This window comes from Heliangelus exortis, chromosome 11, assembly GCF_036169615.1.
Source record: "Heliangelus exortis chromosome 11, bHelExo1.hap1, whole genome shotgun sequence".
Lineage (NCBI taxonomy): Eukaryota > Metazoa > Chordata > Aves > Apodiformes > Trochilidae > Heliangelus > Heliangelus exortis.
In genome coordinates, this window is record NC_092432.1 from 13,443,770 (window position 1) to 13,467,318 (window position 23,549).

At 50.7% G+C, this 23,549-nt stretch overlaps 1 protein-coding gene across 1 annotated transcript in view; it reads left to right on the top strand.

Moving 5' to 3' along the window:
- LINGO1 (leucine rich repeat and Ig domain containing 1) overlaps window positions 1–23,549 on the top strand; it is a 157,011-nt gene that overhangs the window by 44,271 nt on the left and 89,191 nt on the right. The window contains exon 3 of the mRNA XM_071754734.1: window positions 2,716–2,758. The gene's annotated coding sequence lies outside the window, so the exon portion shown is untranslated. The remainder of the gene's footprint in view (window positions 1–2,715; window positions 2,759–23,549) is intronic.

Here is a 23,549-nt window from a genome sequence, read left to right on the forward strand (position 1 = left end):
AGCCCATTAGCCTGGGAGGGGGAGGAGGGGAAGTGGGGGGACATGGCAGAGGAAGATAAGGCCAGGGAAAGGAGGATTTTCTGGGAGTTAATGGGCGGTGAATTGGCATTATGCCCCAGCAGGTTCTCATCTCCAGCTCTGAGCTGGCTCATCTGCATCCCAGTGCGGGGAGGGAACATCTCCCCGAGCATCCCTGCTTGCTACCGCTGGCCCTGGCTGGGGGAACACAGCCAGCTCCAGGGGCTGCCCCAGCACATCACAGCCACGAGCCCCTGGAGCACAGGGAGCTGGGCTTTACAGCCTTGGGACCTTGGTAGAAGGCAGGTGGCAAAAGGAACAAAGCAGAGGAAAATGAGGTTACTTCACTCCCGTCCTGCTGGTGCTGCTGAGGGAGATGCTCCATTTTAAATCAAAGCGGAGATGGCTCCTCTGCTGCTCAGGGATATATAAGGCTGTGCCTGAGCTCATAACGTGAGGGCAGCTTTTACTACTTAAAGCCATCTCCTTGCTCAGAACATCCCTGTTTCTGCTAGGCTTCATATAGCATCAGCTTGGAGTAGCAGGAGGGAGCTCACCGTGGCATCACCCTGAGCAGGAGGGGTGGCTGAGCTGCAGCTGTGCCCGCTCTGCCCCCAGGGAGGGGTGCTTGACTCCATGGAAGGGTTATTTTTGAGGCTTCCTTGGGCATGAGGGCTGCAAGGCAATGGTTTCTTACCTCACTTCTGGGCAGGCTCAGCCTGAACTCCTGGGACAAGTCCCCACTGAGAGCTGGGGTGCAGCAGGGCTGGTGGTGGTGTGGTCCAGCCCCACAGGACACACACACAGATGTCATCACCTTGGCCAAAGCAGTTATTAACTCTCCAGCTCAGAGATAGTGTCTCTTTTCCTGGTGCCTGGAGAGCAAGCACTATGACTGCTTAAATCCTTTACCGTGGCCCTGGCACATGGCAACAGCAAGGGCTTAGGGATCCAGGAACATCACTACAGTGCTGGACAGGATGGGAAGCATCCCTAATGGTGGTGGGATGGATTTAGGAGCCATAGGCAAGGGGTGAGCCCAGGTGCTTTGGCCAAGCAGCTCCAGTTGTGCAAATCCATGTCAGCCCCATGCAGAGCCAAGAGCCATATCCATGAGGTCTTCAGCAGCGAGGGGACAGGATGGTCACCTGCAGACCAGGGGCTTCTGTGAGACCTTTTTCCATCTCATATTCCCTTGCACAGGCCTGGATGGATGAAATGGACTTCACAGCCCCAAATCCCTTAATCTCCAGTATACTTAACAGTATTAGCCAGATTACAGGAGTCATATGCACAGTAATTGCACTCAGTGGAGGACAGTCTCAGAATTTCATGCTAGAGTGAAGCATATTACACATTGCCTCCTGTCTCCCACCCATCTACACATGGTAAGGATACATTAAACACACAAAGAAATGTCATAGCTGAAATACAAGATACTCTCCTAGCAATTAACCTGGGCAGCCTTGCAGGAGCTGCTCAGGCTGAAGGCTGCTGAATGTGGGGTCTAGGAGTTAGGAGGATTTTCAGTTTGAATTTCTGTATTTTTTCTAAAGAAGTACGGCCATGCTGGGCACCCGACCCCGAACAGGGATGTGCCTTGGCTGCCTGGAACTCTGGGTCTAACCTGTGAGAAGCCACCATGGTTCCCTGGGTGCAGAAGGGGCCATGGATGCTGGCACTGCCCAGGGACCTGGCACAGCCCCAAGTGAACTCAACCAACACAACCTGTTGCTGATTGTGGCTGATTTAAAGCATCCCCCCAAGGAGCTGGTGATGTGAGGAGCCAGTCCCTCAGCTTTACAGCTGGATGTTTGCATGGTGCTGGGGCTGTTTCTGTTTGCAGAGCTGATAACTGATGGTGGCAAAGACTTTATTGTCTGAGGAGTACTTATGCAAATGAGCACAATGGCTTAATAGGCAACACCTGGAGAAATCTCCAAAGAAAGTGCAGTAAATTCCCTTTCCCTTGGATTTATGGAGAGATTTTTCACAGATATTTATGCTTTCCCAGGTGCGTTGTTGTGACTCCTTAGCATAGATGTGTGTGGAGTGCTCCAGGAGCTCCTGTGGTGATGAGGAAGCCCTGGGAAGGAGACGATGGCTGCTTCATCCCTTGGGAAATTCCTGCTGTGTGCTATGGCATGCAGCCCTGGCTGAGCACCCAAAGGGGCTGGCAAGCAGGGCTAGCTGGGTGCAGGTGATGACGTTGATGCAATGCAAGTGGAGGTAACCTCCTCCTGGCAGTGCTCCTGCACGCTGGCTGGGGCACACGTGGGCACTTGGGGTTTTTTACCTTTAGGCTTTGACCCTGTTAGGCTGCTTTGTGGGAGCCCTTAGGGTGCTGGGTCACCTCGACAAGCTCCAGAGGCAGTGTGTGTGGGCTTGGATGCTGTGGCTGAGAGTGCAACCCGGAGGTTCCATATCCAAGATACTCCAGCAGTGTCCTAGGCCTTAGCCAATGCTAATTAAGTAGGCATCTCATCTAAGAGTCTTGTCAAACTCTATGGCAGGGCAAGACTGCAGCTCAGGGCAGCTGGAGGGGGTAGCTGGGATTTAGGGAGCAGTTTTGTGCTCTGATGGGCACTGGTGCCCCATCCCAGCCATGTGGGGCTGTGCAAGGCCAGTGCTCCCCTTTTAACACCCACTGCTGTCACCAATTGAGCCACTGAATGCCATCTCTCTCCTCCCTTCCAGGTTCCTTGCCTCTCCAGCAGGTCCTTGCAGGATTTCAGCTCTGGTAAGTTCAGTAGTGTTTTCTTGTCATTGAGAGCATGCTGATGCTAAAGTGTGGTGTGGGTCTGGAGCAGCAGCAGGGCTGGGCAACAGTTTTGATCCCAGGGTGGGTGGAAGAGACCAAGAGCCCCTGTGCCACAGAGCAGCCCCCAGCAGAGAACTGCAGGTTGTGAAAATTGACTGAGATACATTTTTCACTGCCTCTCTGTAATCCACGAAGGGATAATGTGTGGGCATCTCCAGGCCTTCCTGGGTAACCTTTGGTGCATGGGAACTGAAAGCTTCACTTGAACCATGGGTGGGATGATTTCAATCAAAGCCAGGATGGCTCTGCCACTGGTGCCATGGCAGCTCTGGGGTGGGACTTGGGGAACTTTTGGGAGGATGAGAATGTGAAGTGATGGGTGAGAGTAGAGCAAAACCTTCTTAGGGACCTTGCAGAGGAGCCAGGCTTAGGGGAGCACTTAGAACCTAGAAGAAATGTGAAAGTCAGAGGCTGCAGTCCTGGCTGCAATGCAGCCTGTCCAGCCATGGACTCTTCTCACCCAACCCATTCTGCCACCAGACACCCTGTTTGCTTCCTCCTGGGAGAACTAGTGGGTAGAAGCAGAAATTTGCCCCTTTCTTGGGCTCAGGTCCCTATGGCACTCTGTGTTTGACATTTCTATGCTTTCAAAATCCCCATGGGTTTCCCAACCATACACTTAACCCAGCAGAAAGGGTCTGGCTTCTGAGCTGGGATAAATTAGGACTGGCTTGCAAGCAGCGGGGCTGCTGTGTGTTGAGTCATCTTCACCTTTGCTCTCTTGATGTATTTCCTTTAAAAAAAAAAAAGGTATTTTATTGAAAAAGCAGCTTCTCTGTTTGATGCTCCCCATTGGGATGGGATTGTGGCCCCATTTGATGCCCAAAGTGGCCCCGTTGATGGGTTTCTCTTTCTTTGGCAGAAAATGGTTCTCTAGTTGGAGCCTAAAAAGTCAAAGGGAGGGGGGGTTGTGGTGTTCTTGGGGGTTTAGGTGTTGCCAGTGTGACCTCATTTTGGTGATGGGGACACCACTAATCATTGCATGGGAAAAATGACAGCAAGGTGCAAGTGTCTTTGGCTGTGAAGTGGGGACAGGCAGGGTAGGGCCCACCAGTCCCCAGAAAAGAGAAGGTGGAAAATAGCCTGGAGGAACAGCAGTCAGGGGAGAAGTGGTGGCGGTGGTGCCTCTCCTGAAGCCCAGGAATCAGCTCATGGTTTCTTCCCCCTGATCCTCTTACATCCCTCCTGGTGCATGGCCATGGTAAGAGAGATAAAAGCTCTCTTACCACATGGGGCTCTTCTCTTCCAGCATGATTAGATCATGAGCCAACGTGGCAAACAGCCTTCATGGGAGATGTTCTGGGCTTGGCTCCTCGGTCTCCCTTCCTGTCTTTTGCCTCAGCTCCTGCTTTCCCCGTGCTCAGGGGCTCCCCGCACACCCCTGCAGCCCGCCTCTTCATCACGTGCCTCTGATAAATGAGCTTCATCTGCACCCAGAATTAATCACGTTGTCATGCTGGTGGAGGATGAGGCAGCTGCACCAAAATGCCTGAACCTCTGCCTTATTTATCACAGGGGGTGGATGCAGAACCGCCCTGCAGCTCCTGCTGCATGGAGACATGCTCCAGGGTGGTGGCTGGTGGCTGGTGGCAGGGAGCTGTGAGGACTAGGAGCAGATGCCTCAGGAGGTGGTCTTCTCCTCCTTCCCAAAGCTCAGCATTGATTTTCAACCAGGAGAACCTGGCAGGAAGTTGTTTGCATCCAGAAGGGCTGATGCTGCTGGTGACCACCAGGCTCCTCTGAGCTACCTTGGAGCTGGTATGTTCTCCTGCATGGGAGGATGCCCAGGAACCCAGAGCAGGAGACTAATGAGGAAAATGGCTGCAAAGAGATTATTCCAGGACTTCCAAGCCTACAGTGTTTGTGGATGGTGGAAGTGGGAGGTGCCCAGCCAGGCACATGTCCTGTTTGCTGAATCACTACGGCACTGCTGGTCAGAAGCGAAGTGTTGAATGGCTCTGTGCCCGCAGCCTGGGACAGGCTGGCACCCATGTTCAGGGCCAGCTCCAGCACTGGCAGCACTTGGCTCCACCAGCTCCTGCTCCAAGACATGGGATTAGTGCTGGTTGTGCTGTTTGCTCTTGATCTTGCTCAGGGGGCTGCACATCTTTTTGGAATCCAAACTGTCCTGCTTGCTTGTTGGCGGCCACTTCTCTCCGTTTCAATACGGGTTTGGGTGGGCAGGTTTTTTCCTAGGTCCCTCCCTAGGACAGACGTGGATTCCTCCAACATATTCATTCTTGTTTGTCTTGTGGCAATTAATTACTGATTTCAAGCCAGATTCAGCTCTGGAGTGCTCGTTAACTAATTGGACACCTTCCAGCATGTCCCAGTGGTCCCTCCGCCATGGGAAAGTTGCACGTTCCTCATCTGCTCCCTGACTGCTTTGTCCCCCCTGTAGTCGATGGGATCACCTTGGAAAAGGTCTGGTGGGGCTGCTCTCCTGGAGCTTGCAGGGGGGCTGCTGACAACATGGTTGTGAGCAGATGATTGGCTTTGGGATGCAAAATCACAGACAGGAAAGCAAAGCTCTGTACAGTGACTGATGGATGATGTGCTCCAGCAGGCTCTGAGCTGGTGGAAGAGGCTGGAATCCTGCTCTGCCCACTGATCTCTGAGGGTTCCATAAGGATTCTCTTTGCAGATGTCAACACGTGGGTTTTCTTCCTGGTGTCCCAGCAGAAATGCAGGGCAACTGTTGTACTTCATGATCCTAAGCTCTGCATTGCCCATGTACTGTTGTGGGGAGAACCAGTCCCATGTTTTTAGGCAACAGAGGTTTTTATCAATAAAAATTGAACTGCTGTTGCTTCCAGCAGTTCTCCCAGACAAAACAGTAAATTACTTTCATTAAAACTTTAAATCCTAACTCAGAAGGACAAGGGGCTCCCTTGTGCTGCCACTAAGTTGGCTTTCAGATAAACGTGGTGTTTTGGTGTGGAGGAAAGGGTGCCCCAGGCCTCCTCCCCACACGTGCCTGTGATGGCCCCATGGGGTCTCTGGCTAGCAGGCAGCAGTGGTCATGGGCAGCTGAGTGAAAGAGATGAGAAGCTGGGGCTGAACACCTCTGCCCATCATCCTCAGAGCTCACAGCCTGTCCCTCTGACTGGGGGGGTTTCCTCCCTCTTTGTCCACATTCATTAGAACTGTAGAATGGTTTGGGTTGGATGAGACCTTAAATATCGTCTACATCCAAGCCCTTCATGGGCAGGGACATCTCGCACTAGACAGGGTTGCTCCAAAGAGACTGCCACAGCAGAGATGTGCCATGGGGAGCTAGAGACACATGGTGATGGCTGTGAGAGAGACACTTCAACAGCCTGGGAGAAAACAGGGAGGGTTCCCAAAAGGTTTGTGGAGAGGGGGTCAGGCAGTGCTCCTTAGGGTCTGGCAGCAGAGAATAACCATGTTGGCTTGAGTTTGAGGTGGAAGAATGAGGATCAGGCCCAGCTCTGACAAGGTAGCTGGGCTGGTGCTGGTCCTGCTGTATGGAGATTGCTGCCATGGTGCTTAAGCCTTTTTCAGGCCCCGGAGTTTAGTTTCTGAAGGACCTGGTTCCTAGAAATTAAAACAAAACATTCCTGCAGACCCCCATGTACCAGCAGCGAGGCAGGGCTGATACCTGGGAACTTGCTGCCCATCATTTTCCAAGATGCAAATAATTGTGCCATAAATTAAGCCAGATTTACCTCTCCCTTATCATCCTGCGTTCTCTGCTCCTTCAGTCTTTTATTGGTGCCAAGGAACTGGAGAAGGAACTGGAGATGTGTTTTTGGATCTAGTCCTGCTGGCACTGGGAGAGGGTACTGAGCTGTTTCCTACTGAACTTGGTAAAATAGCTCCAAGTCAGGGTCATGGCATCTCCTGTCTCCTGTAGGATCTGAGTGGATCCTACATGATTTTAGTGTGGATTTTAGTGCCATCTTGGATTTTCCTCTAGCCAGGTAAATAATGGTGTTCTGTCCTTGCACTCAGTGATGCAAACCCCTTGCACTCGCATTTTGGAGAGGGCTCTGCTGCGAAGCACCCACCCAGACTCCTCTGAGCTCTGCCTTTGGGTACTTGTCATGATTTGTTTTCCCTTGAGCCCCCACAATTTTGGGCAGAGCTGGAAACACCAGCCTCCTGGGGGACTGGTCCTCACAGGCTCTGAGGCCAGCTCAAGGGAGCTAGAATATCCTGATATGACTCTGTGGAGCCTGATCTCTAGTCCCTGTAATTAAACACCCAGCTGTTGAGATCTTTTATGTGTATTCAAATTGAGACTTGGCAGGCTTAGCCATAGGGAGCTGGAATTTGGTCACCAGGAAGATCTGTCAACTCTTAAAGCAAACTCTGCTATAGTCCAGCCAGGATGGGCAAGGATCTGAGCCTGCCAGGGATGAGCTGAGTTGTTAAGATTGGGTGGGAAACATTGCTGTGTTATTGCTGATACCCAGGGCTGAGGGGGACTTCCTTAGACATGGGGTCTCCAGAAGCCAAAAGGGGTCCCCACAGCCTTCCATGGCATGTAGGGGCAACATGTTAGGGACATAGACCAGGTCTTGGAGGTACAAGGAGCTCAACTGCTGGAGATCATCCAGGCAGTGCCTGAGATGAGACTGAGCAACCATCTCCTCATCCTGGTGGAGCTGGCAGAAGATGGCTGCTCCTCTGAACCACACCCCTGGACTTGAGATTTGTCCATCACAAGTGATAAATGCACCGAGAAGTAAATGTCACTTACAAAATTTATGGGAGAGATGTCTCACTAGTCTCCTTTTTAAGGTTATACTAAGAATTGAACTACATTTTCCCCCAAGGGGAGCAGCAGGCTGTCACTGTAAAAAATGTCCCCATGTGTCACAGAGCAGCACACATGTGTGTGCCCACAGTGTACGTGGGGATTGGAAGGGAGGGCAGCACACAGGGCACTGCTCACGTGGCTGTAGAGCTGAGGGAAATAATTATTTTTATACATCATAATTTCCTGGCTGCATTAAAAAAAAAAATCTGAGTTACACAAGCTCAGAAGAGTTCTCAGGATAAAAACCTGGTGTGTGACTTATTTATGCAACCGAATCATAAACTCCTGAGGGATGTGGGTGGGCATGTTTGGCTCAGGTAGAACAAGAGAGCCCCCCAGCCCAGTAGTGCCTGTGATTTCAGGGCCATGTGGACACCATGGACACCATCAGCTTGGAGAACATGTTTGTTTGAGGGTAGGCAAGGGATCAGCGTGGCTTTGACTGACATTTTCCCTTCCTCCCACCCCGTGTGGTGAGGCAGTGGCTCTCCCCATCCCCTCACGTGCCACGTTGCTGTATGGGGCTTGGGGACATTCATCAGCTCTGGCAGCAGAGCTAAAGAGATTAAGAGCTTTTCTCACCCTCTGCTCAGCACTCATTAGCATCTTCCTTCTAAGGCATTTATGAGCATCACTTCATCTTGCTGCAGCTTTGGCTTTCTAGGAGAGGAGGGTGCAGGCCAGCTGCATGGGGGAAGGCTTCCTGGAGGCCACGGGAGCAGCCTCTGGAGCAGCAGAAGATGGGGATGTGGCTGGGAGAGCCACCGTGCTGCCCCATGCAGTGCCACCAGCCCCAATGCTGCCAGCAAGGAGTCACATTTACACTGGGGATTGGGAGGGAGCTGAGGGAAGGCAGATGCCCTGGCTGAGGGAAGGTGAGGCTGCCTATCTGGTATCCTGCAAACTGAGACCTACAAACAGCTTCTCCATGGTGTCACAACCCCATCCTCTGTGGAGGCAGGGGAAGAACCCAGTTTTGGAAACCTCCTTCCCAGTTCTTTCAATCCAGGGCAAGGAGAGGTATTTTTATTTGGTCTCACAAGTAGGTCTTCAGACACCTCTAAGTGGGTGTTTCATAGCTTGCATGCAAAGAAAATCCTCAGAGCAGGAAGCTGAAGGCTTTGCTCTGCTATCTCTGTCCTGTGCTCTCCTTTTTCTTGGTGTCCCTGTCCCAGCTTGAGCCCTCTCCCCAGGGACACCTGCAGCAGGATGCCGCAGGCACTGACCCCTGCCCACCTGAGGCTGCTTCTGGACATTCTGTGGCTCCTAGACAGCTGGAGTTGGTGGGACCTTTTCATTCTGGGGGAAAACCAAGGAATGGAAAAGTAAAAAAAAATTTTTCTAATACAATAATTCAAGAGAATCATTCAGCTGAAGCAAAGGGAGATGTTTGTATTGTATCCCATTGCTTGGCTGGGTCTCCCATGCACCTATGGAACACGTGGAGTCCATCTCCAGCCTAGGGAATTGAGGGATAATGTGAAGCAGGAACACAGTTGGAGATTTAATTGAACTGTAGCCAAACTGCCGTTTTGTCAGTCACTTGAAATGTGTCAGTCTATGTTGACCCAAAATAGAAATGTGTGTTTGATTTATTTTTTTTCCCCCTGAATATTTAAATTCTTCCACCAAGAAAAACTGAATTTCCCATGGAAATTGCATTTCTGGTTTGGAAAGAGGTTGTTAACATGCTGATCAGCACTACAAAAGACTGCTTTTCCAGGGGCTAATACCTGAAGATTGACTAATTTCAATATCTGGCAAGATGCATCCTCTGATTCAGTCTTTTCCCTGCATCACTGGGGCTTTTATGTTTTTCCTTTCTCCCATGTGGATCCTCTGGAGCCTTGCAAGACCTGGGCTCCTGCTGCAGCCTGTCTCAGCTGTGCTGAGGAAGGCCTCTCCTCTCTACCTGCCTGCCTGTTTTCATGAAACTGCCAGGAATTTAATATCTTTGAGATTTCCAGCTGTCACTCACAGGCTGCTGAATTTGACTGCTGAGCTGAAGAGTAATTAGGGGAGACAGGCAACACGAGGAGCATGTGATTGCACAGACCATGCTTTCTTAGGGATATTGTGCCAAAAAAAAGAAAAAAAAAAAGAAAAAAACCCACAAAAAAACCCAACTTAAAAAATCTCTCTTTTGAAAATCTTTGGATGCCACCATGGGCAGGATGAGGGACAGTGCACAGGGATGGAGCACAAGTGCTTGGAGTGACTTTGGTCCTTCTGCTGTGGTGTTGGGTCTGAATTAAAGACACAGCACAAGCATCTCCAGCAATGCTGTGCAACTTCAGGGCAGCCCCATCAACTCAGCCTTTATAAGTAAAGAAGATTTTAATGAGCAGCACTCACTATTAACTGTCTGTTATACTGCACGTTAAGGTGAGATGTCAGCAAAATAGCAGGACACCCATTAAAATACCTGATGCTCTCATTAAAGAGACGTTAGCTGGTTGCTGAAGGTATTGCCTTCAGCCAAGGTCCTGCTCTAAGGTGTCTTGGTGGGATGAGATGTCTCCAAACCAGCCAACAGTGGGTTTGGAGGTGACACTTGATTGCTTTGTGTGGCTTTGTGCTACAGCTTGCCATTGGTGTGGGGGCCACCAGTGGCAGGGGAAAGGGTGAGCAGGGATGTGCTGTGGGAGCTACTGAGCCTCTCACTATGCCAGGAGGGAGCAGAAAAGGAGGAGGAGGAGGGCTGTGGATGGAGGTTGAAGCTCCTGGGCAAGTCTCTGCCCTCCAAAGTCCAGCTCATGTCTGGGATGCTGGGAGAAACCCGGGCCCACAGGGCTGCCAATCCATGCCTGCTTTTGTTCCCCTTCCCCACTCCTTTCTCTCCCTGTTGGCGGGCAGCCCAGAGCCAGGGCTTTCTCTTTTTTGTCTTTTCCAATGAGAATAGATCTTTCATCTGTTGACCGAGCTGGAAACAGTGTCCTACAAATCTTACAGGGTTTTTTTGCAGCTCTCTCCACTTCCCAGGTTGCCTGTTTGCAGCTTGGTCTGTGCCCAGAGCTGGCACTGCTGGCCAGGATGGAGCTTAAGCCCTGCTGGAGGCAGGGATGGGGACATGGGGGACCCTGCCACTCCCGTGGCATGGTGCTGTCTCCAATCACCCTGGAGAGAGTGTTATAGGAAAGGAGAAGCATGCAGAGGGCAGGAAGGAGAGGTACAGCAAGGAGAAGCAGCTCATTTTGCTTAATTATGACTGAGTGCGACAGCCCTCATCTTTCCTTTGAAAAGTATCTGTGAGGTGCGGGCTGCTTCTCTCAAACGGGATAATTATGTTAATTAAAATGCTTTCTTCGTAGCACTTCTGATTAATAAAAACAGCTCCAGTGCTCTTTTTAAATACGCAAACCTTCTGTTGTGCGGGAAAACTGGCTTTTCCCAGAAATTTATGACTTTTCAAACATATTACAGCAGGACGAGCCTGCTGCTTTCACACAGTGATGCTTCCTACCCCAGGGGGAGGAGGGGGGGCAGCCCACAGCCCCAGCACCCCCTGCTCCCAGGAACAGACAGAGGGGAGAGCTCGGGCAGCAGCACCAGAGCAGGCAGCACCATGTGCCATGTGGGAGCTGTGATGGGAGGCATCAGGGAGCTCTGTGAGAGTGCCAGGGAATAAAAATACCACTTATTTCTCTAATTGCTGTTTATTTCCTCTGAAAAGGATTGGGATAATTAACAAGCTCCCAATTAGGAAAAAAAAAAAAACAAAAAACCAACAAACCAACCCAACTGTGTTGGTATGAGGTGAGGCATGGTGAGGGGTAGGGGTAGGGGTGGTGGTCTCTCTCGCTGACCACTTGTGGGATGGGGCCCTGTGGGGACTGTGGGACTCTGGAGGACACAACAATTTCCTAGGTCCTCACCGGAGACCTTTACCAAGGTGATAGTTGTGCCTCTAAAGGTTTTAAAGGTTAAGAGCTCACATGACCATTGGCGTTCAGATGGTTTCATCTCTTAGCTGCTCTGTTGGTACTTGAAGGGGGTTATTTCTTGCATGTGGAAGTTCAATCCCCCTTGAGCACTGTCTGATGGTGGTTTGAAAAGTGGCTGAGCAGCCACCACCCTCCTGAGAAGCAGTGGCAAGGCTGAGTGCCTCTGCAGTTAGCTTTGAAAATACTGTGAGCAGGCAGCCTGGTGTATAACTTGCTGCTCACAAGGAGGGTAGGACTGCCACACACTTGTCACCAAATGCCAGTCCCCAGCCAACTGAATATTCCTACCATAGCAAGATTTTGTGTTCTTCCCTCTCTCCCTTTTCCTTCTTCCACATACAACTCCCTGAAAGGAGGTTGGAGTCAGGGGGGTCAGTCTCTTCTCCCAAGTAGCTACCAGTAAGACAAGAGGGCATGGATTAAAGCTCTGCCACGGGAGATTTAGGTTGGATATCAGGAAGAAATTCTTTACAGTGAGGGTGATCAGGCATTGGAATGGGCTGCCCAGGGAGGTGGTGGATTCTCCATCCCTGGAGGTTTTTAAGAAGAGACTGATGTGGCACTCAGTCCCATGGTCTGGGAACCATGGTGGTAGTGGATAAAGGGTTGGAGTTGATTATCTCAGAGGTGGTGTCCAACCTGGCTGATTCTGTCATTCTATGATTCAGTGATCTTTCCCCTGGCTTGCTGTCCTTGCTGACAGATGGTGCCTTCTGCTGGGGCAGATGCAGGAGCAACACATGGAACAATTCTCAGCTCCCCTTACACCTCTCAGGTCCAGCCACAGGGCTTTTATGCAGGGGTGAGGATTCACATCAGGTCCCTTCCCTCCCTCCATGCCTGGGAAGGGAACAGCACTGCTCTCCAGCAGCCCATCCCCAGACTGGGCCACTGCTGCCGGGTCCTCTCCTTCACCTGATGCTTTGGGAAGGGTGGTGCCATCCTGCTGCCCATGGGCAGATGTCCAGAGGGGCTGAGAGCAGTCAGGTCTGATCTGCCTTGCTCTTGCAGAAGAGGAGGAAAGGGAGTGCTTGTCTCTGGCGCTGTGAAATACTGCGGGTGAAAAGCCACCCTGGTCCCAGGAGATGACAGCATTTATTTATAAGCTGTGACCCCTGACGTACGTAGAGCAGGGCAGTGGGTGACTTCACCGGGTTCACTCAACCTGGGTGAAGCAGTGGCAGGAGAGGGGCTGCCCAAGAGCTCTCCACCCATCATACATGCACAGAGGCAGCCCTGCCGTGGGATTTTCATGCCCTACACCCAAAAGTTTGGAGAATTTAGGAAAAGTCTGTCAGGGCAGAAGGGAAAGCCCTGGGTATAAATACCTGCAGGTTGTATAGGCCAGGGGAGAGAGGTGGGGGCCATGGTGGGGCTGCAGGGGGGCACCACTCCCCTCTGGTGCCTTCACCCCCACGGAGCCAGGCTAGCAGGGCAGTCATACCATGAAGCCATCCAGAGATTCCCCCAAATTGTCCCCCAACCTGGGGTGCCCCAGCTGCTCCAGCTTCCTCCCAGCACAGCTCAGCACCCCCCAGCACAGCTCCAGCCCCCCATACATCCCTTCCCTGTCCCACACACTCAGCTTGGGGCTGGCTTCTCTCTGCTCCACTCCTCTCCTGGCTTCCCCCTCCTTTACCTCTGCTATATTTACATGTCTGTTTTATGATTTCAATTTTTAATGCTTCTGCTCTTTGAAGATGCTTAATGCTTTGGAGTGGAACATTTTCTTCTGAGTCCTGAGTGCCAATTGAGGACAGGCCAATAAATCAACTAATAACTGGAACCTCATTTTCTGCTTCCGTGGCTGTGAGTTAACCCTCCTTTTGCTGCCCAGGCTCTCCCCATGTTTCCCCATCTGCCTGGGGCAGGACTTGGTTTCCACCAGGCTAGCTGTGCTGCTGTGCCCGTGGTGGCCGGGCAGGTGTCACCTGCACTGGGGTGCTGAGTGGAAACACAGCTCCATCCTATGCTTGGGGTGGAGACACAACAGGCATTTGCTGCCTGTGCTGGCTCTGAGCATCCCTTGGCTGGGAAGTGTCAGGTTCCTGGGCTTCCCATGCTGGGCTGCATCTGTAAGGATGGCTTCCAGCTGCTAATGTCTTTTCCTCTGCCATCACCACTGGACCCAGTGCCCCGCTGCTGGTTGGTCAGCAAGCTGCAGATTATCAAGGTTCCCTGCCCAGGGGACTGTGGTGGATGGGTGGCAGGCCACCGAGTGAGACCCAGGCTCTTCCCAAGCCTTTGGCAGCTCCTCAGGCTGGGACAGCTGAAGTGACATTTTGCAGTGCTGCAGAATCCAGGACTTCTACCCGTGCTCTGCAGGAATGACAGCCAGAGAAAGGGTCTTGCCTGCTGTGGAGCCCAACAACTTGTGGCTGAGCTGGAGGAGTCCCTCAGGAAGACATCCTGGCTCCATTTCACTGGCAGCTGGAGGAACCTCCAGTGCTGAGGAATGTGCTCTGTGCTATGAGTGTAGCAGAGTGGCAGATCCTAGATAATTCTTCTTTCCAGCTATTCACCGTGGCCCATAAGGGCTGAGGACATTCCATGCTGCTTCCTTAATTCATCTGACTCTATTTACTCTTCTCATTCATATCAATCCTTGAAAGAAGCACCAGCTTTTACCACCTTCTGTAGTGGTGAGTGCTGCAGGATGCTCACAGGGCATCCGTGCTTCCCTCCACTTCACCTGCACACACAGATCTATGTGCTTGAGGATTCAGGTCTTCCCAACATGCCTTCCCCATGTGAGGCTGCTGGGCTTACCTTGTTGGAGTAGTTTATTGCCTGTTGAATTATGAAAGCACTGCTTGCATCACTTGGCAGACAGCCATGGAGCTGCCTCTCCCCTGCTCTTTAATTCCTGCCTGCAAGGTGCTGCATGCATAACTCTCAGCTCCTCTACAGGGCAGGGGGCTGAGGGCTGGGAATGGGGGCTGGAGGCTGTGTCTGGGGCCCTGGGAAAGCCTTGGCCCTGCAGAAGGCAGCCCTGGTCTCCATAAGGCTGAGCATACCCATGTGCTGTGCTCAGCCCCATCAAGCAGAGGGGCTCAGCACCACCATGCCTTGGTTACCCCTGCCTAGCAGCAGCAGCACCCCCAGCTCTTTGCACCCCAGCCCTGGTCTGTTGCCCTCAGCACTGCTGCCCAGAAGAGGAGAGTGGGACTTTGCCATGCTCAGTGGCTGCCTAATCAAGTGCTGAACTTCATTAAGCGGTCTCTGTGACAGGCACATCTCCCCTGGTACCATGGAGTTATAAACTCACAGAATCACAGAATGGTTTGGGTTGAATGGAGCCTTAAAGGTCATCTAGTTCCAACCCTCTCTGCATGGGCAGGGAAACCTCCTGCTAGTCCAGGTTGTTCCAAGACCCATCCAACCTGGAGAAATACAGGGACACAGAGCAATAACACAGAGCCATGGCTGTGCTATTGCTCCCACCTTATTTTTTTTAAACAGTCTTCTCTCCAATGCCATGGTTTTCCTCCCAGGGGCTGGAGCCCTACCAATGGATCTCCGTGGGTCCCTGCAGGGGCTGGGGCTTGGCTAAAGGTGCCTGGAGGCAGCAGGGGACTTTATTCCTACTTTTTCTGTCAGAAATGATTTATCCCCAGGGAGCCCTTCTGGGAGTTTGGCTCCCAGAAGCTTGGGCTCCAGCCAGGTTGTTTTTAGCAAACCAGGAGTGCCCAGGGAGGGTTGGCTGAGCTACTTGGGTACACGCCTGCCAGCTCAGGCTGCCTGTGGCCATCACTCTCCCAGTGATGGGAGAACAGGGCTCTCTCCTTCCAGCCTTGTGCTCTGTTGCGCTCCGATGGCCCTGGTTGTGTTTATCCATAATGATGATGGGGTGACACGGTTACAGCTTCCAAACCCATAACCAAATGCTTAATAACCCAGGGAAATGCTTCCCTGCTCGTTAGGTGGCTCAGGAGGGAGCTGTTCCACCTCTGCCCCTTCTCTGGACCCGCACCTGGGGAAGTGGCTCAAGGCTGCAGCCTGGGCCCCTCTCTGCTGAGGAACTGGTGCTGGAGGGACACCACTCCTTGTCCCCGCATCCTCGGTCAGGCAGGTCCATGCAATGGAGCCAGGGGGCATCAGGGGTAAAATTTTCCATTAGAAAATGCATTTTTTATCAGGCTGTGTTATCTGAATTGGTGTGTAGCTGTAAAACAAACATTCAGGTGGGAGAAGCAAATCATTCTGACCTCCGTCTATTGACAGTGTCCAGGAAATTCAAATGTATCTCTTTGATTGGATGTGTTATGACTTTTATGTTTTAATTTAATATCTAGGTTATATTTACCGTTTTGTTATGGTTTGTGTTGGAGAAATTAAATCCTTTTCCCTTACTGCAGCAAAATGCCTGAACATTTCCCAATGAGAGGTGAGGGCTTGGGTTTTTCCTGGGTCCTGCTCCACAGATGATTTTGATTCACTGAGTTCAAAACTCAGCTTTTTCTTTAAGAACCTCACGCAGACCAGATATTGAAGTTTCTGACAAATTTGCAGCTCTTTGGTTACATGCACCCTGCAAAGGGGCACCTGGAGTAGGTTTGGGGTAGGTGGGGAAGCAGTGTGTCCTAGTCTGGTGTTTGCAGACACCGCTGAGGTAACATAGTGAAAACCTGATGGCATTGACCTAACCACCCGGGGATGGAGTTGTCCACGGAGGACCGTGTCCTATACAGATGTGGGAGCATTGCTGGGGAGGGTGCCTGGGAGGTGGCACATCCCTCTGGTAGGATGCCATGCAGGGCATCCCCCTTCCCTGCCTTGGGGCAGACAGAACACTATGCTCTCACCATGACCCTAAACAGGTCTTGGGGTACCACAGATCAAAGCTGCCCTCTTACCCTCAGCCTCAGCTTGAGCAGGAGCAAAGCAGAGCTTCAGGCAGAGCTGCTGGTACCTGTTGGCTGCTGGTTTGTGTGTGTGTGTGTCTGTGCATGCACATAGAGACAAAACTGGTTTTTTTGGCAGCTTTTTTTTTTAAAAAGCAATGATGGCTTGTTTGCTGCTAGGATTGCAGGGCTGCCTGGCAGAGGCTGCACACCAAAACTTTATTTGGAAGATGCTGCCAGCAAATAGCCAAACCCATTTGCATGGTATCAGTTGACAGCACGCTCCAGCCTCCAACTCTGTCAGGGAGGGAAAAATCATCACCTTGATCTATGTGTTTCAACACCAATTACCCAAGCCTCATTTGCTCTAGACTCAAAAGACCATGTCCCATGACATCTATTAATTGTGTTTAAAAAAAATCTCTCATTATCCTAAATCTCCAGCATGCAGAGCTGGAGTTGCTGGCACCAGGTTTTGGGGAGGATGCACCATGTCTCTGGCAGGCAGGGCAGGCAAAGCCACGGCTTTTAGGTTGGCAGCAGCTGTGTGCTCACCCTGCCCCCCGAGTGTTCCTAGCTGGGCTGATGGGTCAGGCAGGATGCAGCAGCTTGGTGGGGGTGGCCCAGGTGCCATTCCTGGTGGTACCGCAGCCCCTCGTGGTGCTGGTGCCAGGCGGAGCGATGCTGCCAGCGTTCCCCACCACCCTTGCCAAGCATGAGCCATTTGCCTCCTCTTTGCCAAATACTTATTGTTCCTGCTTTGAACTTCTGCAAAGTGAGGTTTGCCAAGGCTCCTACATTAATCATTAATTAATTCCTGGATGGTTTGGGGTTTTTTGTATGGTTGGTTATTGGTGATGGTGGTTTTTTTTTTCCTTTTTGTTGTTTTTTGCTTTGATAATTGAAAACGGGGAGAGGGAGGCTCTGGAGGTGCAGGAAAGCAGAGGTGTGTTTGGGGTCGTTTCACCATCACCAGTCCAGGAGGGTGCTGTGGGTACCCTGCTTGCCCAGCTCCTTGGGCCAGGCTTCAATTGCTGCCAGGTGCTGCTGGCATCCAGACCCTTGCCCTCATCCTGCCTGCTGGGCTCCATGTGAGAAAATGTACCCACCTCTGGCTGTGAGGATCCTTTTCCCCTCCTCATCCTCCTCCTGTATCCTGGGGGAGTCTCTTCTGGTGTCTGTGGTGCCAGGGGGGCTCTTTGCCAGGACCTTTGCATGACACAGGAAGCCCCGAGGTTGAGTGATGATGGGGAATTGCTTTGCTTCCTTTGGAAACGTTCTCTGAGGGGGTGTCTGGCAGTGCTGCTGGAGGCAGAAAGCTCAGCAGGTCACCAAGTAAAGGCTTGGAAAGGAAAAATCAATTCAAAAGGACTGTAAAGTCTCTTAAAAAGAGAAAATTCAATTACTGGAGTAGTCTTAGGATTGTGGGGAGCAGAGGAGGGCAGGAAGATGTTGCTTAGAGGCTTTAAACCCAACTGCTCCTCACACACCATGTGCTCCCAGCCATCCCAATGGCTCCTTGTTGGACTTGCTCCAATATTCCAGTGCCTTGCTGGCCTGGAGAACCCCAGGTGGGTCAGTTTTATGATGCTGAAGAGTGAGAGTGACCTAAGCCATGACCACAGAGAGCAAGCCTTGTCCCCAGAGCCAGGGACAGCAGGACCAGGCTGTATTTGCAGTAATACCCGGGTCCCCTCTAAGACCCCTTGCCATTTCCACTCTCCTGATGGTTTAATAACTTGTTCCTTATTGACATTTTTATTCTGAACACAGGGAAAATGCCAGCACTGTAATTGAGGTACATGTAAAGCAAGGCACCGTGCCACATCCTCCAGATTATCAGCCCCCCCCTTTCCTCCTTTCCCCCCTTTCCCCAGCTCGTAAAGCCCAGGTGAAACGAGCTGGAGGGTGGGATCTGGGGACCCCTACGTGCTGTGGGGCTGCCCACGGAGGCGGGGACAGGAGCAGGGGCCACTCCTCAGCAGTGACAGGTAGGGCAGCGGCAGGGCTTGCAGGAACACCAGGTCTAATTGCTCTGCTAACAGCAAGACCCACTGCCTCCAGGAACACTTACATCTGCAGATAGCTTGTGGTTTCTAATACCATCAGAAATCCCTCTTGCTCTCATGTTTACCAGCGTGCAATTGCCACCCCTTGATGTCTGCATAACAGCTTTCCATCTCCTGCTTTTCCGCAAAGAGTGACAGAGCTATAGCAATCTGCGAAGAGGCAAACGAAGCAAAAACCCACTGGGATCCAAGGAAAAATCTCTGTTCTGAGGATGTAAATCAAAAATAGAACCGCTCTCCCCTCTCCTCACCCCAAAAGCATTCGATAAGCAGATAATGTAGGAAATGTATAATTTTGCAAAGCCAGGGTAGCCACCTTTTTTTCATGCAATGAGCCAGAAAATGTTTACTGCATGAGCAGAGCAGAAGGTGTAACGTTGTAAAATGATAGTTCTGGGGAGCCATCTGCTTATTGACTGAAGTCTGGAGCATGGGCTTTCTGCTCCAGGGTCTTACATAGGCATGTGTGCCTACGTATGTGCCAGGGATACATACCAAATGCAGACAAACTATGTGATGCCCCATGCCCAGAGCTCTTTGTTCGTGCCTGGACACACAGGAACATGCAAGCTTGCAGGAGGGGCTGTCCCACGCTAGGACATGTCCCACTCGGTGGAGGCCACACTGTGCTTCAGCAGCTTCTTGTGCCTGTTTCTCCATCTCTGCTTGGTTCAGTCTCTTTGTTCTGATGCATTTCTTCTCCCCTCCTCCTCAACCAGCCAAGCCTCTGAGCCCTACCAGCATTCCTTGTTGTCTTGATGTTAACATGAAAACACCGTGGGTGTCCTAAATTGCCCTGTCACTCATGGTGAGCCAGGGGACACCACCTGCTCACAGTGCTGGGTCTGGTGGGGCTGCAGGTTCTGACAGGGCATCTCTCCCCAGTGCTGGGAGCAGTGCATTTGTCCAGGAGGGCTGCACTTCCCTGGGGCTCCCCATTTAGCTCAGAGAAACCTGGGAGAGGGAATGTTCTGCATTGTTGGGTTACATCGGGATGGGCTGCAGGGTGGTGGCTGGGGCTTGGGGGATGCAGCAAGAGGGTCTCCTCCCCTCACCCCCCACAACTCACAGTTCTGGTTTTCAAAGCGGGGTGATAAAAAAATGGATGTGAAGGGAAAGAGCAGCCCTGTAACCTCAGGGGCTCTCAGGAAGGCTTTGCAGTGGCCTACAGTGTGATGGGGATGTTGCTGGTCCAGCGTCAGCCTGGGGTGTGCGGGGAGGCTCATTGCAGACCCTGCATGGATTTGCATCCAGGGAGAGCTGTGTGCATCCCAGGCTTCTCCTGCTAAAGCCTCTGAGTCACCAGCACATGGTCACCTGTAGTTAAGTGGGGGATTATGCATGTATGAAGGGTTGGCATTGAACTCCTAAATTGGAGAAAGCAAATTCTGCCCTGCAGAACGGCGCTGCTGCTGAGGTCAGGGGGATTTGTGCTGCTTGGAAAGGAGCCAAATCTGGATTTTCTTCTGCTGCTGAAGGTCATGCCACAGTGCCCTCAGCATCTGGTTAATTCAGCCAGTGCCCTTTGCCCTTTCACAGCCCCGTATGTCCCTACTGCCTTCCAGGGCTGTGCTGAGCCCCGTGCTGGTGTTCCACCTCCCAAAATGGGAGCAGCTGCCACACGTGCCCGTGCACCCATCAGCACGACAGCCTGGCTGCAGGAAATCTGTCTGCAAGTCTCCTGATGCAGTGAATTTGCTCTGTAGCATTGCATGCCTTTGTTTGGATGGCAGGAGTGGTGAAATTACACCCATGGGACAGAAGGGATACCAAAATTATGATATTGCCCTTTGGAGTTATTTCACAGTCAATGTAGCTTTCCTGTCCTCTCGGTGATATTTTACCCAGACATTGCTCAAAGGATCACTGTCTTATATTAATCCATTTCTGTTGATGCACCAAATAAAACGCTCAGTTCCCCCCAGCACTCCTGCTGTCCATTTTGTTTCTGAGCAGCAAGCTGCCACCGTGTGCGGGCAGCTGCTGTGAATGATGATGGGCTGTGGTAGAGCAGGAGCAGGGTACTGGCTCATTCAGTCTTCTGCTCTCTCACAAGCTGCTCTTGTATTACTGATGATGCAGGGCTGAGTGATTATTACATATATACATTTATTTTAATTTCTTATGATTGCTGCTGTGATTAAACGATGTGCAAACTTGTACTTACCCTGGCAGTGACTTGGCACTACAAGCCATGGCAGAGTTTATGCCCAGGGCCTGGCTGGGTGAGATGGACAGCTGAGGCAGGACTGGTTTTCATTCATGCAGGGCATTAGCACAGACAAGCAGAGGGATTTGGGTGTATGCATTCGTTTGATTTCAGTTTTGGTGTGTCTGGGTCCTGGCCTTGAGCTTGATGTGGTGCAATTGTGTTGGATGCATGAACTTTAGACATTTCCCAGGAGAGATGCAGCCTCAGTAGTACACGTCAGGCTCTGGACACAGAGTTTCTTGGCTCAGCTCCCTCTTGCTGACCCAGCAGAGCTGTCCCTGTGCCTTGGGATGGTTTGGTCCAAGCCAAGCAGGAGTAAGTGTCTTTGCCTGGGTGGCCAGAACCGAATCCAGACTGTACTGCCATTTAGTTTTTCCAACCTGTCCCACTTTCTACAGAATTACAAACTTTGGTCTGGAGTTAGTACCTAAAGGTGGAAAGAGGAGCTGAGAAAGATTAGGTGTCTACCTTCTCTTCACTTGCCCCAGAGACACCCATCTGCATTGTAAATGTCTTTCAATATCTGGCTATTAGGGCCAGGTAAAACTAATTGTATGAGTAATTCTGTTGACTTAGTTACTCCTGTAAACATTGACAGAATCAGCCCCCTGTTACTCAATAGAAAACACTTCCCAGCAGAAAATACAAACAAATTGCTCTTCATATCATAACATTTTAAAATAAAAAATATCAATAAGGAGCTAAGTCAAAACTGCATTTTAGATTCAACAGATTATTCAGCAGAAAAGGAGAAAACAATGAAGCTCCTCTGAGTATGATAATAAGCACACACAGACGTATTGCTTTTTCAGATCACAGAATCTCAATACCCAAGATCAGTTGAAAACTAAGTAGAAAATGCTTTTTATAGGATTCAAATTCCAATTAAATTAGAGCAGATTATTCAACAAGAAAGCCTACAAAATGAAGCCTCAGTTTATGTATGGGAAAGCAAAATGCAAATATGTTGCTTTCCGGCTCGCAGGTTTTCAAGCCAAAAGACAAACTTACTTTAGGTAAAAAATTATTTCATTCAAATTCTGAGGGAATCGACTCAAGTAACTGATCCTCAACTGAATTATTCAGCTTTTCTATCAACAGACTTATATCTTCTTTCTTTATTCTTAATTTGCCTATTCATAAATTCCACTTCTTTGTCAGTCATAAGAAATACTTTCCAGTAGCTTTGACAAAGCAAAAATTAGCAGGGAAGAGAACAGGCACATAAATGCTTCACTGCAAAATACTTCCTTGCATCGTAAGATATTTTTCTCTTCCTGGAGCTGTAATGCCAGCAGAAATCAATGCCATCATCTCAGCTAACCCTCCCTCATGGTGCTCCTTGCAGGGCTGTCACCTACCCTTGGGGACAGTCCCGAAGCTGGGGCTGTTTTGGACCAACCATCTCCAGTGGCCCAGGGAAAGGTGTGTGGTGGTGGTGGGGGTCCCATTGCTGCCACTCCACCCAGGGTCACCCCTGGGATCCCCAGGGCACCAGCTTTGCTTTTAGAAACTCTGTATTGGGCTGGAAGGTCCTACGGGTAAGGTGAACCTGCTTCTTGGTTCCGTTACTCCATTTTCTTTGCTCTTAAATGGTGCGATCTTCTTTCCAGCTTGAAATTGCCTGGCTTTGGCTTTGAGCCTTTGGATCTTGATCCCTGAGCTTCTGTGGGTGGTGGGCATTTCCAGGGGAAATACCAGTGATCATAAATCTTTCTTTTTGCTGACCTAAAGATTCAGAGGTCATAGTAAGAGTTTGAGTGAGAGGGGTAGAACTAGATGAAAATCTTAGTTCCATAATTTTATTAGGAATTTTATTAGGAATTCCATAATTTATTCCATAAATTTATTCCATAAATGGAAATTTATTCCATTCCCATTCCATAATTTATTAGGAATTCCTAATTTTATTAGGAATTGAGAAATATTTTAACAGGGGGAATTAAGCATATCTTTAAATACAGAACTGAAAGAGAAGGAAGGGATCTGTTCAACTGACACACCGGAGGAATTTGATGACCTTAGAAACGATTTGTAAAACCTCATTAAAAAGGAGAAGGCTCTGCCAATCTGTCCACCATTCCCAAAGAACTTTGAACCTTCCTTCTTGCTCCAGTCTGCAGGAATTTGCTGATGTGGCCAGAGAGCAGTAACCTGCCTGTAGGCATCATGAGCCACCAATCTGCCTCCTGGGACCCTCCAGGGCTGCCATGTGAGATGGGAAATGCAATCAGGGGCAAGATGCTTCACTGTAGTCACTTTTGACTGTCCCACTTTCTCCAAGCGATGGCTTTCTGTGAGGCTCAAGGAGCGGAAGGGGCAGCAGATGCTCTGTATTAGAGGTGGGACTTTGATGATGAGATGTGCTCTTCCTTCTGCTCTGAAAACCTTACTTCAAAGCATCCCCTTGTCCTCATCTTCTTGTTTGAAGGCATCACAGAAGAGAAACCAGTGGTGCTGCAACCCATTTTCCTTCTCTGGAGAGTAGGTTGAGAGAGGACACAGGGGATCAGAGGGAGTTACCAGAGAAGAGATAGGGAGACAGCTTGGACCCAGCATCCTTGTATCACACTGCAGTGCTATGGTCAGGGCATGCTGTGCTGATGGCTCGTGGGGACATGCCACCCAGCCCTGTCTTGTCTTGCTGTGAACTCCTCACATGCTGATGATATTTCCCTGCTGGGATGCAAGAGGAACGCTGGAGATTTTGGCAGCAGCACATAGAGCAGCTGGGATTCCTGGCACCCAGGAAGCTACTGAAGATGGTTCACGTGTTTGAGAGGCACTTGGATATGTTGGTGCTGAGGAAGGAACCTTTCTTCTCCATCTTTCTTCTCCCTTGTTTCTTTGGGCAA